This window comes from Bombina bombina, chromosome 3 (genome assembly GCF_027579735.1).
Source record: "Bombina bombina isolate aBomBom1 chromosome 3, aBomBom1.pri, whole genome shotgun sequence".
In the NCBI taxonomy this organism is placed as follows: Eukaryota; Metazoa; Chordata; class Amphibia; order Anura; family Bombinatoridae; genus Bombina; species Bombina bombina.
Genome location: NC_069501.1, coordinates 1,046,206,958 through 1,046,223,347, shown reverse-complemented (window position 1 = coordinate 1,046,223,347; position 16,390 = coordinate 1,046,206,958).

Sequence of the window (16,390 nt, the reverse complement as noted above, 5' to 3'; positions counted from 1 at the left end):
CTGACTCACACCCCGGTGATTTGGCCTGTACAGGGAGTGCAGAATTATTAGGCAAGTTGTATTTTTGAGGATTAATTTTATTATTGAACAACAACCATGTTCTCAATGAACCCAAAAAACTCATTAATATCAAAGCTGAATATTTTTGGAAGTAGTTTTTAGTTTGTTTTTAGTTTTAGCTATTTTAGGGGGATATCTGTGTGTGCAGGTGACTATTACTGTGCATAATTATTAGGCAACTTAACAAAAAAACAAATATATACCCATTTCAATTATTTATTTTTACCAGTGAAACCAATATAACATCTCAACATTCACAAATATACATTTCTGACATTCAAAAACAAATCAGTGACCAATATAGCCACCTTTCTTTGCAAGGACACTCAAAAGCCTGCCATCCATGGATTCTGTCAGTGTTTTGATCTGTTCACCATCAACATTGCGTGCAGCAGCAACCACAGCCTCCCAGACACTGTTCAGAGAGGTGTACTGTTTTCCCTCCTTGTAAATCTCACATTTGATGATGGACCACAGGTTCTCAATGGGGTTCAGATCAGGTGAACAAGGAGGCCATGTCATTAGATTTTTTTCTTTTATACCCTTTCTTGCCAGCCACGCTGTGGAGTACTTGGACGCGTGTGATGGAGCATTGTCCTGCATGAAAATCATGTTTTTCTTGAAGGATGCAGACTTCTTCCTGTACCACTGCTTGAAGAAGGTGTTTTCCAGAAACTGGCCCCACAAGCTCATCTTTGATGATACCAGCCCAAACCAGTACTCCACCTCCACCTTGCTGGCGTCTGAGTCGGACTGGAGCTCTCTGCCCTTTACCAATCCAGCCACGGGCCCATCCATCTGGCCCATCAAGACTCACTCTCATTTCATCAGTCCATAAAACCTTAGAAAAATCAGTCTTGAGATATTTCTTGGCCCAGTCTTGACGTTTCAACTTGTGTGTCTTGTTCAGTGGTGGTCGTCTTTCAGCCTTTCTTACCTTGGCCATGTCTCTGAGTATTGCACACCTTGTGCTTTTGGGCACTCCAGTGATGTTGCAGCTCTGAAATATGGCCAAACTGGTGGCAAGTGGCATCTTGGCAGCTGCACGCTTGACTTTTCTCAGTTCATGGGCAGTTATTTTGCGCCTTGGTTTTTCCACACGCTTCTTGCGACCCTGTTGACTATTTTGAATGAAACGCTTGATTGTTCGATGATCACGCTTCAGAAGCTTTGCAATTTTAAGAGTGCTGCATCCCTCTGCAAGATATCTCACTATTTTTTACTTTTCTGAGCCTGTCAAGTCCTTCTTTTGACCCATTTTGCCAAAGGAAAGGAAGTTGCCTAATAATTATGCACACCTGATATAGGGTGTTGATGTCATTAGACCACACCCCTTCTCATTACAGAGATGCACATCACCTAATATGCTTAATTGGTAGTAGGCTTTCGAGCCTATACAGCTTGGAGTAAGACAACATGCATAAAGAGGATGATGTGGTCAAAATACTCATTTGCCTAATAATTCTGCACTCCCTGTATAGTGACAGGCATCGCCGGGGCTTCACGTTTGGTGCAGTGATGTCACGCGTGATGACGTCACCACACAACTTTATTGATAACTGACAATTGTCAGTTATAGGGAGATGGGAGCATGCTGCTTAGAAGCCTGTATCTCAGGCATATAAGCAGCTATAGACCCCCAAGTTGAAGGGAAAACAAAGTTTTAAAATATATATATAAAAAAGATTATTTGGGGGTCTTTAAAGGCTCATAAATAAAGATTTGCCTAGAGACCCCCAAAATAAATTTTCTGAAAATAAACTATTTGATCTTTTAAAAAAATATATTGGTTTAAGTGTTCTAGCTAAATTATCACTGTAGTAATCAGTGTGAATGCAGTGATCAGTTAGCTATGAAATGTCACATTCCCTTTTCCAATATGGCTCCTGATATTATATTTGTAATCCCATGATCACCTAGATCATGTGGTTACAAATTACCAATGGCAGAGGGATGCTTTTTATGAAAAAATAATAATATTTTTATTATCAGTCTTTTGGCCTGTGTGTTAGGTGAGTAAGCATCCTCTTTACTCAGCTCTCCCCATAGTCTAAAATCCTTTTGATTTTTGCTACAAAAGCTTATTTTTTGCAGTAAAATGTATATCTTTTATTTCTAGCAGCATAATTTCTTTAAAAATATCTTTATTTTTGTAAAGAGAATTATGGCTAAGTGTCTGATATGTGCTGAGGAAGCAGCTGAGATTCTTATGAACTCAGATTTTGATTCCTTTTCTGATGACACATCTGCTGCAGAAGATTCTGACCAACTTTTTCCCTGGGCTGTCATCATATAGGGATAGTTAAAGTAAGACAGGTGAACCAACTGAGCCACGGCGTGACCGCAGACAGTTCAGAGCTGTCAGTTCCCCTGGCAGAGGGATGGCAACAACATCCGCAGTGGCCCCACAGCATACTGTGGGAATCATGGGCATGATACATGTTGCATTCCCGGGTGCAAGCAGGCCTGTTCCAAGCTACAACTAATATGGTTCAGCCAGTGTTGCCTCCATTTACTGGCAATTCTGGTCTCTTGGTGGGCACTGCAAATTTTTAACCCATCAACTACTTTCAGTTGTTTGTGAATGATGAGTTCTTAGAATTTATTGTTCAGCAGACAAATCTGTATGCTGAGCAATTTTTTCAAAATACTGGGTCGCAGAATTGAGCTGCCATGCCAGAGCACATCGGTGGACTGTGACCAATTTGCAAGAGATGAGGAAATTCTGGGGCCTCACTCTGCTAATGGGGATTGTGCAAAAGCCAAGCATAGCCTCATATTGGTCAAATCAGTCTACTCAGATGACCCCTATCTTCCCTGCTACAATGAGCAGGGACAGATATATGTTACTGCTCAAGTTTTTGCATTATAATAATAATAATGCAAATGCTCTGCCACAGAACAACCCAGAACATGACCGATTTTTTAAAGTAAGGCCTGTTTTTGACCATTTATTGGCAAGATTTCAAGAGTGCTATACTCAAGGCCAGAACATATCGGTCGATGAATCATTGATCTTATATAAGGGACGTATTGTTTTTAAACAATACATTCCTTCTAAGAGAGCTCGCTATGGGATCAAGCTGTATAAGCTGTGCGAGAGCTCTAGTGGATACACCTATCGTTTTAGGGTATACACTGGCAAGGATTCTGTTCTAGCACCGCCTGACTGTCCCTCCTCCCTTGCTGCCAGTGAAAAAATAATGTGGGACTTACTCCACCCAATATTTAATAAAGGTTACCATGTATATGTGGATAACGTTTACACTGGAGTGACATTATTTAAATTGCTGTATAGCAAGGGCACTGTTGCGTGCGGCACAATCCGTGCCAATCGCAAAGGCTTTCCGACTCACATGTTCAGAAAGCAAAAGAGAGGAGAGACCAAAGCTTTGCGCTCTGATGAGCTGCTAGCTGTGAAATTCACAGACAAAAAGGATGTGCATCTTCTCACAACTATACATGATGAGAACACATCACCTGTCTATGTCAGGGGGCAGAACACGCCAACTATGAAACCCATATGTGTCCAGGATTACAATCGGCATATGGGAGGGATAGATAAGACTGACCAGATGCTTGAACCATATTCTGCTTCTCGCAAAGCATATACATGGTACAAGAAACTGGCAGTCCAAGTGATACAATCGTCAATGCTTAATTTGTTTGTCCTGTATCAGGCTACCCAAGGAAGAGTGCTACGTTTCCTGAAATTTCAGGAATCTGTTATTAAAAGCCTTCTCTCATCATCAGGGGATATTCCAGTAACTGGGCCAAGTGAGAAGAATGCAAGGTTGCATGGCCGTCACTTCCCTGAGTATATACCAGCTACTGAGAAAAAAAGGTGTAGAGTGTGCAGTCAGCATGGACATCGTAAAGACACCCGTTACTACTGTCCAGACTGCCCCTCTAAACCAGGGCTATGCATGCCAGAATGCTTCCGTATTTATCATACTATGGAAACATACTTGTGCATACCCTCACAACCCCAGGAGGCTCAAGATTCTGAAATGCAGGTACATGGCCCTGGTTGAGGCTTACGCCTGACCAGCCCAGTGCCCTGGTTGAGGCTTATGCCTGACCAGCCCAGTGCCCTGGTTGAGGCTTACGCCTGACCAGCCCAGTGCCCTGGTTGAGGCTTACGCCTGACCAGCCCAGTGCCCTGGTTGAGGCTTACGCCTGACCAGCCCAGTGCCCTGGTTGAGGCTTACGCCTGACCAGCCCAGTGCCCTGGTTGAGGCTTACAGCTGACCAGCCCAGTGCCTTTGTTGAGGCTTATGCCTGACCAGCCCAGTGATTAAGTTGCCCCTAGCAAAAGGTAAGTATTAATGGAGATATGAAAGGTGTGTGACTGGCCAGTGGTAGGGGTTGTGTTTCTGTGAGTGAATGAAGATACAAAAGGTGTGTGTATGGTCAGTAGTAGGGATGAAAGTATTGATGTATGTAGGGGGTGGGTGCTTCTGTGAGTGAATCAGACATGAAAGGTGTGTGAATGGTCAGGGTTGAAGCCTTGACGTGTCGTTACTGCTCACATGGGTATCCATGTGCTAATTCATCCAGTGTGATTGCCTGTAATGCTTGTGTGGGTAATGCAAAAGAGTGTTATATTTTTAAACATAAAATAAAGTCATTTAGAATTAGGTTAGTCAATTAAGGAGGTAGATAAAACTGTCTAATTGCAGATATAACCCCTATACGTTTAAAGTGTTTCAAGGTAGCCATGTCTGCAGTTTAACAGCTATAGCCACCTGGGAATTAGAGATACGGTATACAAGGTACACAGTTTTGGAAAGTACACCCCTTGGCGCATCAAATGAGGGGCATGTATTGCTAGCACAAATTTGGAGTGCGTAAGACATAAATGAACATGTCACTTTGCTTAGAAAAATATTTTCTAAGCATAGCAATGAAAGCACCATATTCCATGAATATTTGCACACTCCACTTTTGTGCTAGAAGTACATATAGCCAACTTTCCAGGTGGCTAGAGCTATTGAACTGCAGATATGGCAACCTTTAAAATCTTATTTAAAAATTGACTTTAAATATTTAGGGGTGATCTCTACAATTAGACATTGGTGCATCAAATGAGGGGCTGCATGTATTGCTAGCACAAATATGGAATGCGTAAGACATAAATGAACATGTCACTTTATTTTCTAAGCAAAGCACCATATTCCATGAATATTTGCACACTCCACTTTTGTGCTAGAAGTACATATAGCCCATCATTTGATGCGTCAGGGGGTGTACTTTCTACAAATAGGTACTTTATGTTCCCTAATTTAACTTCCTAAGTGGCTAGAGCTGTTTAACTGCAGATATGGTAACCTTGAAAATCTTATTTAAAAACTGTCTTTAAACATTTAGGGGTGATGTCAACAATTTAAGATACAGTATAAAATGTACACAGTTTTGGAAAGTACACCGCTTAGCGCATCAAATTTGGAGTGCGTAAGATATAAATGAACATGTCACTTTGTTTAAAAAAATTTTTTTTTAACAAGTGTGATATTCACTTATTTGTTGCACACTTCAGGTATGTTATATAAATACAAATAAGACATTTGATGCAGCTGGGGGTGTAGTTTCTAAAAATATATAGGTTTGTTGTCATATCTTAACTTCCCAGGTAGCTAAAGCGGTTTAATTGCTGGCAACAATACAATATATTCAAAGATGCTTTTTGTTAAGGTCTATCAAATTGACACGTCGGCAATAAAACAGTTGAAAAACACAGTGAATGTTCTTAATTGCTGCCTATTATAGACGGGTTACCTACTGCAAATATTTAGCAACACAGGTTTTGATGATAGAGCTTAGAAAAATAAAATTACAAACTAATTTGTATTGAGTAAGGAGTAAAAAATAAACTTTTTTAATATTTAATGCTTTATTTTTAAAACCCGTTGAGACATACACATATAATAATGGTATATTTAGAATCTGCTAGGTCTGCTGGAAAACACAATATATAGTTTGTATAGTTTATTCACACAAACTTTACTTCTAAAAGTGTTTAAATGGGAACTGCAACAAAAAGCTCAAAACCAGCTTAGCACCCAGGTGGGAAATGGCTTAGCAGCCAAAGGGTTAACTTTAGTTTCCAGCGATCTGAAAACTACGGGGGTAGATTGCCGCATCCGCTATCTACCTCTTAGTGACTATAAAACAATGGTAGCTGCCATGTTGTAACTTAGGTTTACTTTCTCTGCTGTGGCCAATTAGGGACAATTCTAAATATTTCACTAGAGTGTGCAGCCAATGGCTGTGTGGAATATACAGGTATACTTCACTCATACAGCGGGTTAGGGACCTGAGCCCTGCTGTAAAGTGAAAACCGCCTTAAAGTGAAACAATGCGGTTTTAGCTTTCTTATACTTGCCAGTGTGTTTGAAAACATACTTGAGCTAACAGATATTAGGGGTGCAATAGCACAAAATTTAATTTAACACTAGCACAGCACAGTATTCAATTAGTATTCAATAAAAACTGTACCTGTAAAATAGTGACAATTACTGTAGTAAAATTTGCCAGACTACAATACTGAGACACAGATTGCACTGTAATACTTGAGTGAACTGCGCATAACAAAATGGTAGCAGTCACTTTTCTCACAATCTCACGATGAGCACAGCACTGTTTGAAAATCCTTGGAGGTTGAACTTCAGCTCCACAACAAAGCGCTGTATTAGCAAAGTGCTGTAAAGTGAGGTATACCGGTAATAGTGTTCTGCACTTCCATTTCTAAAAGGAACTGAAAAGCTCACAATTTCAGAATGGAATTACAAAGAAAGGGGACAAAATAAATAATGAAAGTATATTGCAGATGTTTGTTTATATATATATATATATATATATATATATATATATACACATACACCCAATTTATCCTTTTATATCAAAGTGTTTAATGTCCCTTTAAGAGTTTAAAAGAGGAGAATAAAAAGTAGGGGCTATGTGTTTAAGGTAAGTAAAGAGTGGTCAGGATGACAGAATTAATAGTGTGCATAGGCAGAGGATAAAGGAGGAAGTGGGAAAGTTATACAAAAAAAAATTAAATTAAGAGCTTACAGGAGTAAAAACTACCTAAAGGAGTAAAAAAAAATACTTTTCAGGAGGAATAGAAAAAGGGAGATGAGAAGAACAAAGGACAAAGTAAGAGACTACATACTTAAAAAGAGCAGAAATATGTCCCCGCTTTGGTTGTTGTAAATTAAGCTGCTTCCCTGCATCAGTTGTAAAGAAAATCTGCATTAATAATAAAATACTGTTACAACTACAATTAGTGGTCTTCATTAATTTGGCTTAATGTTAAAATAAAATATGGCTTCTTCAAATGTGTGTGTACATATTAAGAGAAAAAAATTAAAGGCCCACTGCAAAATTATTCTCTGGTTTTACTATTTATAGATATATGTTTAAGTAAAATGAGCATTTTAGTTTATAAACTATTGACAGCATTTCACCAACATTCCAAATATTGTCATTTAGAGCATTTATTATATATACCACTGCTGTGGTCATCACCATCCTTTTGCAATAGAACCAACTGGATGCCAAAAACAGTGCAAGTAGTACCTCAAAGTAATTGGAATAAAGAAAATAAATAACTATTTATTATGCCAAAATACAGTATCTCACAAAAGTGAGTACACCCCTCACATGTTTGTAAATATTTTATTATATCTTTTCATGTGACAACACTGAAGAAATGACACTTTGCTACAAAGTAAAGTAGTGAGTCTACAGCCTGTATAACAGTGTTATAAACTATTGGCAACAAAAGTGAGTACACCCATAAGTGAAAATTAGCAATTTTCCCTCCCTGGTGTCATGTGACTCGTTAGTGTTACAAGGTCTCAGGTGTGAATGGGGAGCAGGTGTGTTAAATTTGGTGTTATCGCTCTCACACTCTCTCTGTAAGGTCTTGAGTAAAGACCTTGAGCAAATATACGGCTAGATTACGAGTTATGCATTAAGGTAAAAAGCACTGTTAACAGGTCCTAATGCTGCTTTTTCACACCCTCTGGTATTACGAGTCTTAGTTCCTGCTTCCGCTCTGTGGATTTGCATTCGAGCAGTGTCTGCTGTGCCTGTGATATCGGCAAAATTTCTCCTGTGAATGCTTTGTGTTTGTCAGCATTTTCTTTGCCAGAGGGGAAAGTAGGCACCTCAGTTCTGCTGAGGTGTAGAGGTTGTGAGTTAAGGGTGTTTTTTTGTAACGTTTTTTCGTTTAGGAATTTTAAGTGTCAGTACTTAAATTTTAAAGTATAAGAAAATATTTAAAAAAAAAAAAGTTTTTTATTTTCTGTCATTCTGGTGATTTTGTATTTGGGTCATGGAGCAGGAGCCTGTTCCTATGGACAATTGTCTATTATGTGTAAAGAACCAGATTGTGTTGTCTATGCAATTCTGTTCCTCATGTCTAGATAAGACTTTAAAATGTAAAGATAAGATTTTATTTCTGAGCCTAATGTCTTTTAGGATGATGCTGTTCAGGCAATGCCTCAGCTTTCTCCTCAAACGTCCCAAGCCTCATTAGTGTCACATGCAGTGCCCTGCGGTTCCTCTCAACCTTCTGGAGGAGTATTTTGCCTGCAGATTTTGCTGCACAGATATCTGAATGCATTTTGACCACTAGAGGGCATTAGTTCATGTGTTTCATATAGATAACATTGAGCTCTTGCACGTGACGTTACCTGCGAGTGAGCCCTGATTGGCTAAAATGCAAGTCTGTCAAAACAACTGAAACGAGGGGGCAGTTTGCAGAGGCTTAGATATAAGGTAATCACAGAGGTAAAAAGTTTATTTCTATAACAGTGTTGGTTATACAAGGAAATGGGTAATAAAGGGATTATCTTTCTTTTTAAACAACAAAAAATCTGGTGTTGACTGTCCCTTTAAGCTTGAACACCTTTGTGTATTGTTAGAGGAGGTATTAGCTACTTTGGACGACTCCGATTCATCTGTCGTTGTCAATCCTAAGAAGTCTAGTAAACTTAATAGTTACTATGATGTCCCTTCCTCTGTGGAAGTGTTTCCTATTCCTGACAGTGTGACGGAGATTATTTCACAGGAATGGGAGAAGCCAGGGATTCCTTTTTCCCCTTCTTCCATTTTTAAAAAGATGTTTCCTGTTGCTGACCTAAAGTAGAGGGGGCTATTTCTTCTCTGGCTAAGATAACTAGGATCCCTATAGAGGATAGCTGTTCTTTTAAGGATCCTATGGACAAGATGCTGGAAGCTTATTTAAAAAGAATGTATGTTCATCAGGGTCTTCAATGGCAACCTGCTGTTTGTATTGCCACAGTAGCAGGTGCAGCATCTCATTTGTGCGATGCCTTGTCTGAATCTATTTTGGAAGAGACTCAGTTGCAGGAAATCCAGGATAGGATTAGGGCTCTTAAATTAGCCATTTCCTTTATTTCTGATGCTAACATGCAAGTTATTGGACTGGGAGCCAAGTTTTCTGGCTTCACTGTTATAGCCTGCAGGGTTTTGTGGCTTAAATCTTGGTCGGCTGATGTTTCCTCCAAGTCCAAGCTTCTGGCACTTCCTTACAAGGATAAAACCTTGTTTGGTCCTGGTCTGGCAGAAATAATTTCTGAGATCTCGGTGGGAAAGGGTCTTTTCTTCCTCAAGACAAGAAGAATAGACCTAAAGGACATCAAAGTAATTTTCATTTCTTTCGTAACTTCAGAGGTCAGAAGTCTTCCTCTTCAGGGACAGTCCAAGTTTTGGAAACCTTGTCAGTCTTGGAACAAGGGGAAGCAGTTTAAAAAGCCTGCAGGTGATTCTAAGTCAACATGAAGGCTCTGCCCCCGGTCCGGGGTCGGATCCAATGGGGGGCAGACTTTCCCTGTTTTGTCAAGCCTGGATACCAGATGTCCCAGATCCTTGGATTGTGGACATAGTATCTCAGGGTAAAAAAAAATAGAATTCAAAGCTTTCCCTCCCAGGGGCAGATTTCACCTCTCATAATTATCTGCAGATCAGGTAAAAAGAGAGGTATTCTTGAACTGCATTCAGGACCTTTCCTCCCTGGGAGTGATTGTTCCAGTTCCAGTAAGGGAACAGGGTCTAGGATTTTATTCAAATCTGTTTGTGGTTCCCAAGAAAGAGGGAACTTTTCGACCCATTTTAGACCTAAAGTGTCTCAACAAGTTTCTCAGGGTACCATTCTTCTTTTGGTTCAAGAGGGTCAGTTCATGACGACCATAGACCTGAAGGAAGCGTATCTTCATGTTCCCATCCACAGGGATCTTCACAAATTCCTAAGATTTGCCCTTCTAGACAATCACTTTCAGTTTGTGGCTCTTCCGTTTGGCCTTGCCACAGCTCCCAGAATTTTCTCAAAGCTTCCTGGGGGCTCTCTTGGCAGTGATCAGGTCTCGGGGTATTGCAGTGGCGCCATACTTGGACGACATATTGGTTCAGGCGCCATCTTTACAACAAGCAAACTCTCATACAGAGATCTTGTTGTCTTTTCTACGTTCCCATGGTTGAAAAGTGAATCTGAGAAAGAGTTCCCTTGTTCCAGCTACAAGGGTGGTGTTCTTAGGGATTTTAATAGATTCCATGTCTATAAAAAAAATTCTGACAGAGGTCAGAAAATCCAAGAGTCTTTTCTCTTGCCTCTCTCTTTAGTCTACTGTTCGGCCATCAGTAGCTCAATGTATAAAGGTAATTGGTCTGAAGGTTGCTTCCATGGACATCATTCCTTTTGCTCGATTCCATTTGAGAGCTCTGCAGTTATGCATACTCAGACAATGGAATGGAGATCATTCAGATCTGTCTCAGAGGATAACTCTAGACCAGTCGACAAGAGATTATCTTCCATGGTGGCTTTCTCAGGAGCACATACTTCCGGATACATTCCTGAGTGATCGTGACCATGGACGCCAGCCTGCTAGGCTGGGGAGCAGTCTGGGACTTGGTAAAGGTACAGGGGCTATGGACTTGGGAGGAGTCTGCTCTCTCCATAAACATCTTGGAGTTGAGAGTGATTTACAATGCTCTGATGGCTTGGCCTCAGTTGTCCTTAGCCTGGTTTATCAGGTTCCAATCAGGTGTCTCGGATTATTTATTGGGCGGAAGCTCACAATTGTTGTCTATCTGCCATCCACATTCCAGGAGTGGACAACTGGGAGGCGGATTTCCTGAGCAGACAGAAATTTCATCATTGCTCATATCAAACAGGAGAGAGCATCAGTAATTCTAATAGCTCCTGCATGGCCTCGCACAATATTGTATGCAGATCTGGTGAAGATGTCATCTTTTTCACCTTGAAGGTTACCTTTGAGGAAGGACCTTCTAACTCAGGGTCCATTCCTCCATCCAAATCTTTTTTCTCTTAAGCTGACTGCTTGGAGATTGAACGCTTAGTTCTGTCTAAGCATGTTTTTTCTGAGTCTGTGATTGAGACCATGATCCAGGCTCGCAAGCCTGTTACTCGGAAAATTTATCATAAGATATGGCGTAAATACTTTTATTGGTGTGAATCTAAGGGCTACTCCTGGAGTAGGGTCAGGATTCCTAGAATTTTGTCTTTTCTCCAGGAAGGTCTGGAGAAAGGGTTGTCATTTAGTTTTCTGAAAGGTCAGATTTCTGCTTTATCTATTCTGTTACATAAGCATCTGGTGGTTGTGCCAGATGTTCAATCCTTTTGTCAGGCTTTGGTCAGGATCAGGCCTGTATTTAAATCTGTTACTCCTCCTTGGAGTCTTAACCTTGTTCTTAGAGTTTTCCTGCAGGCTCCGTTTGAGCGTATGCATTTCTTAGATATTAAGTTGTTATCTTGGAAGGTTTTGTTTCTAATTGCTATCTCCTGCTCGGAGAGTTTCAGAACTCTCAGCTTTGCAGTATGATTCACCTTATCTTTCATACAGATAAGGTGGTTCTTCGTACTAGGTTGGGTTTTCTCCCTAAAGTGATTTCGGATAGAAATATTAATCAGGAAATTGTTGTTCCTTCTCTCTGTCTCAATCCTTCTTCTCATAAGGAGCGGTCTGTTGTACAACTTGGATGTTGTGCATGCTCTAAAGTTCTATTTACAAGCGACTAAGGATTTTCACCAGTCTTCTGCCCTTTTTATTTGTTTCTCAGGGAAGTGTAAAAGTCAGAAGGCTACTGCTACTTCTCTTTCTTTCTGGTTAAAAAGTATGATTCGTTTTGCTTATGAGACTGCTGGTCAGCAGCCTTCTGAGAGGATTATGGCTCATTCCACAAGGGCTGTCTCGTCTTCTTGGGCTTTTAAGAATGAAGCTTCTGTGGAACAGATTTGGAAGGCTGCAATTTGGTCCTCTGCACACTTTTTCCAAATTTTATAAATTTTATACTTTTGCCTTGGCTGAGGCCTCTTTTGGTTTCAAGCAGTGGTGCCTTCTGTTTAGGTCTGCCTGTCTTGTTCTCCCTCCCTATTCTTTATGTGTCCTCTAGCTTGGTTATTGGTTCCCACTAGTAATTGAATGACGCCGTGGACTCTCCATATCTTAGGAAAGAAAACAAATTTTATGCTTACTAAAATTAATTTATTTATTTCCGGATATGGAGAGTCCACAACCCCACCCTTAATTAAGACAGTTATTTTTTACTAAACTTCAGGCACCTCTACACCTTTGTGTTATTCCTTTTTTCATCTCCCTTCGGTAGAATAACGGTGGATTATGGGTAGGGGAGTGATACTTAACAGCTTTGCTGTGGTGCTCTTTGCCTCCTCCTGCTGGCCAGGAGGGATATTCCCACTAGTAATTGAATGACATTGTGGACTCTCCATATCTGTAAAGAAAGAAATTTATCAGGTAAGCATACATTTTGTTTCTTCCCCATTCTGATGCTCGGTTTGAACTTCAGCAAGTCGTCTTCACTATGTCTAGATGCCTAAATGCATTGAGTTGCTGCCATGTGATTGGCTAATTAGCAATTTGTGTTACCAAGCAATTGAACAGGTGTACCTAATAAAGTGGGCAGTCAGTGTGTGTGTGTGTGTGTATATATATATATATATATATATAACTGTACAAAAGTCTTAGGCCACCAGAAAATACAGGATATTTGTATGCAGTATTAAAATAAAAAAAGAAAATAATCAGAAAAAACTGCTTCTATAGGCTAAAGTGGCAAGGATTTATTGTGACCTCCCCTTACACTTGAGCAATAGCAGGAACCTGGCTCTCATAAACCTAATTAATGTAATTTGTCCTACTATTTCATGTCAAAACAATTGCTGTGAAGAAGGTATATTACACCAGGTTTGTGCAAGACATGCATGTGGTATGAGTTTAATTCATTGGTAGTTTCCTAATTAGACCAACTTTCAATCACATCATTCCATTCAAAATTCCAAAGATCACGAAATTTGAAATTTATTGAGGTTAAAACAAAAACATTTCCAGCAATTAAGGTCAAAGTACAAAAGGGAGTCGCATCTTTTAGATGTTACAGAATTTCACAACAATGTCAGAAATATATATATAATGACAGAATAAAAACTGGTCTGTAAAACAATACCAGAAACATAAGTGATAATAATATGTTCTATAGACAAATCGGGCACATAGGTATAGAAAGGCAAAGGAGGGATAATATAACCCGGTAACATGGTGCATAGAAATGTGCGGTGACAGGGAAATTAGAAATATCTCTATTAGTACACATGTAAACTTAGTATTCTTAAGGCGCGTTATGTCTATATATATATGTATTTATGTGTTTATATGTGTTTTACTGTAAATTTACTGTACATATTTTACATTCCAATTTTCTTCAATTACAGGAAAACCGCACATGAAAACGTATTATTCTTAAAGTGATGGTGTCACACTGCTCTCTGCACTGCTGTGGCCATTGCCATGGACACAGGCACTCCTCCTGTTGCTAGGGATACGACAGTGTAACTGCAGCACGGTGATGACATCATCACCGCCCGCCCTGTCTTCCCTATGTAAAGGCCTCAGTCTCTATAACCTGTGCCCAAGTATAGGTGTTTCTTCTTGTGTTCCTAGGTGCTGTATTTCTGTATGCTGAATTGCTGTATTGATTCAGTGTTGCTGAACTCTGCCTGTTTGACTACTCTGCTTGCCTTTAACCCTGCATTGCTGGATAGCTTAACTGTTGATGAACTCTGCCTGTTTGACTACGCTGCTTGCCTTAACCCCTGAATTGCTGGATTGCTTTATCGTTGATGAACTCTGCCTGTTTGACTACTCTGCTTGCCTTAACCCTAAAATATTGGATTGCCATCCTGTTGCCTGTTTGACTACTCTGCTTGCCTTTAACCCTGCATTGCTGGATAGCTTAACTGTTGATGAACTCTGCCTGTTTGACTACGCTGCTTGCCTTAACCCCTGAATTGCTGGATTGCTTTATCGTTGATGAACTCTGCCTGTTTGACTACTCTGCTTGCCTTAACCCTAAAATATTGGATTGCCATCCTGTTGCCAAACTCTGCCTGTCTGACCATTCTATTGATTTACCCTTGAACTGCCTTACCGCTGGATTCCCTACCTATTGGCTTCAGAGACTATCCTGTCTGTTTCAGTCCTTCAAGTGGTTTACCCTTGAACTGCCTAACGGCTGATTCCTACCTGCTGCCGCCAAAGACTACCCTTCATAGTGTAAGTACTGTTTACCTCATTTTTTTAACTTTCTCTGCTCTGGGATATTCCCTATCATTCCAGCTTGATGCCAGAATAAGAAAACTACTGACCAAGTTCGGTCTGATAGTGGAATGCCCCACAAGCATTACAGATGGTAAATTCTAGCATTTGTGAAATGTTAGGATTTACCATTGGAACAAACAAAGGGGACTTTCATTCATGAGGTATAAAATGCTTAATTCTGAAAGCTCCTTTATTTATTTGCAGTGTTCGCCGGACTTAGCTGCTAAGGCAGCCCACAGCAGAACGCTATTTGGCTGAGAGGTGACGTTTCCACCTCTTAGCCAATAGTTGTGTGGAAAACCCGGGAACCAGGATTTGCCATCACTTTAAGTCACGTTATTGAGGAACAAAATGGCATCATCAGGCAAAAAGCACATCTTGAACTCTTGGGGAGAAGTTTTTGTGAAGTAATTCTCTGGTATATTATACCAGGCTTTTTTCAGCACTTTCCAGAGTTCTTCTTTAGATTGAGGTTGTCTTTTATTTCTCTCTCTGTCCAGGTGATCCCATACTGCCTCTATAATATTCAGGCCTGGACTCTGTGGAGGCCAGTCCATGACTGTCAGTGGTTTATCAGCTGTTTTTCTCTCCAAATATGATTTCACTACATTACCAGTGTGTTTGAGATCAATTTGGATAATATCGCCAACACCACTGGCAGAAATGCAGAACCAAACCAGGACAGACCCTCCACCATGTTTCACTAAAGGCCGCAAGCACTCATTCTTCCATCTCTCTCCAACTCTTCTTCTCACATATTGTCGATGATTGGACCCAAAAATGTTAAACTTGGATTCGTCACTCCATAATACTCTTTTCCACTAATCTTCATTCCAATGTTTGTGAGCTTTAGAATATCTTAGCCTTGTTCCCCTTCTGAAAAAGTGGTTTCTTGGCTGCTACCCCTCCAGAAAGACCATTCCTGATCAAGCTTCTTCGGACTGTAGAAGTGTCAACTTGGCATCTCGATGAAGCTGCCAGATGATGAGCCAGGTCCTTGCTGGATTTTTTCCGGGCTTTCAAAGAAGAAACTCTGAGAAACTTCTTTATTTTTAGAGATTTTTAAAGTTTTCTTGGCCTTCCAGTCCTTTATTTTTGTGTCCTTGACTTCTCCTGATTCTTAAAATGTATTTATAACAGCTTGAATACCACATCTTGAGTATCCAGTTTGTTTTCTGATTTCCCTTTGAGTGTGGCCTTGCTAATGCAAAAGTATAAATTTATTGGGAGGGCCTTCCGGGCTGCGGCCATGTTTGGACGCAAAATTTTGAGCTGCTCTTGTCTTCCTAATATAATATCTCATTTTGAGATCTACATCTGGACTTCAATCTGATAACATTTTGAACTGCAGAAGATTTCCGCTCAGCAGATACCTTTCTCTTCAGCATTGCTGCCTGCTTTAAAATTCCGGAGCTTTTTCCTGAGGTTTAGGCCTCAACACAAACCCCCCCCCCCCCCCAGTGATTTTCCTATCAGACTTCACTGCTGTGCATCACCATATGTGCGCTGATTAATAACAATCTCAGATACCTGCAAAAAGCTAGTCATAGAGATTGAAAATGGAGACTGCTACATATATCTTGACTGAATTGAGCCGTTTGCTCTAAGGCTACCGAGTGAAATTCGAGGAGAAGTTAAAAATGGCGCATAACCCTAACAGTGCTTGC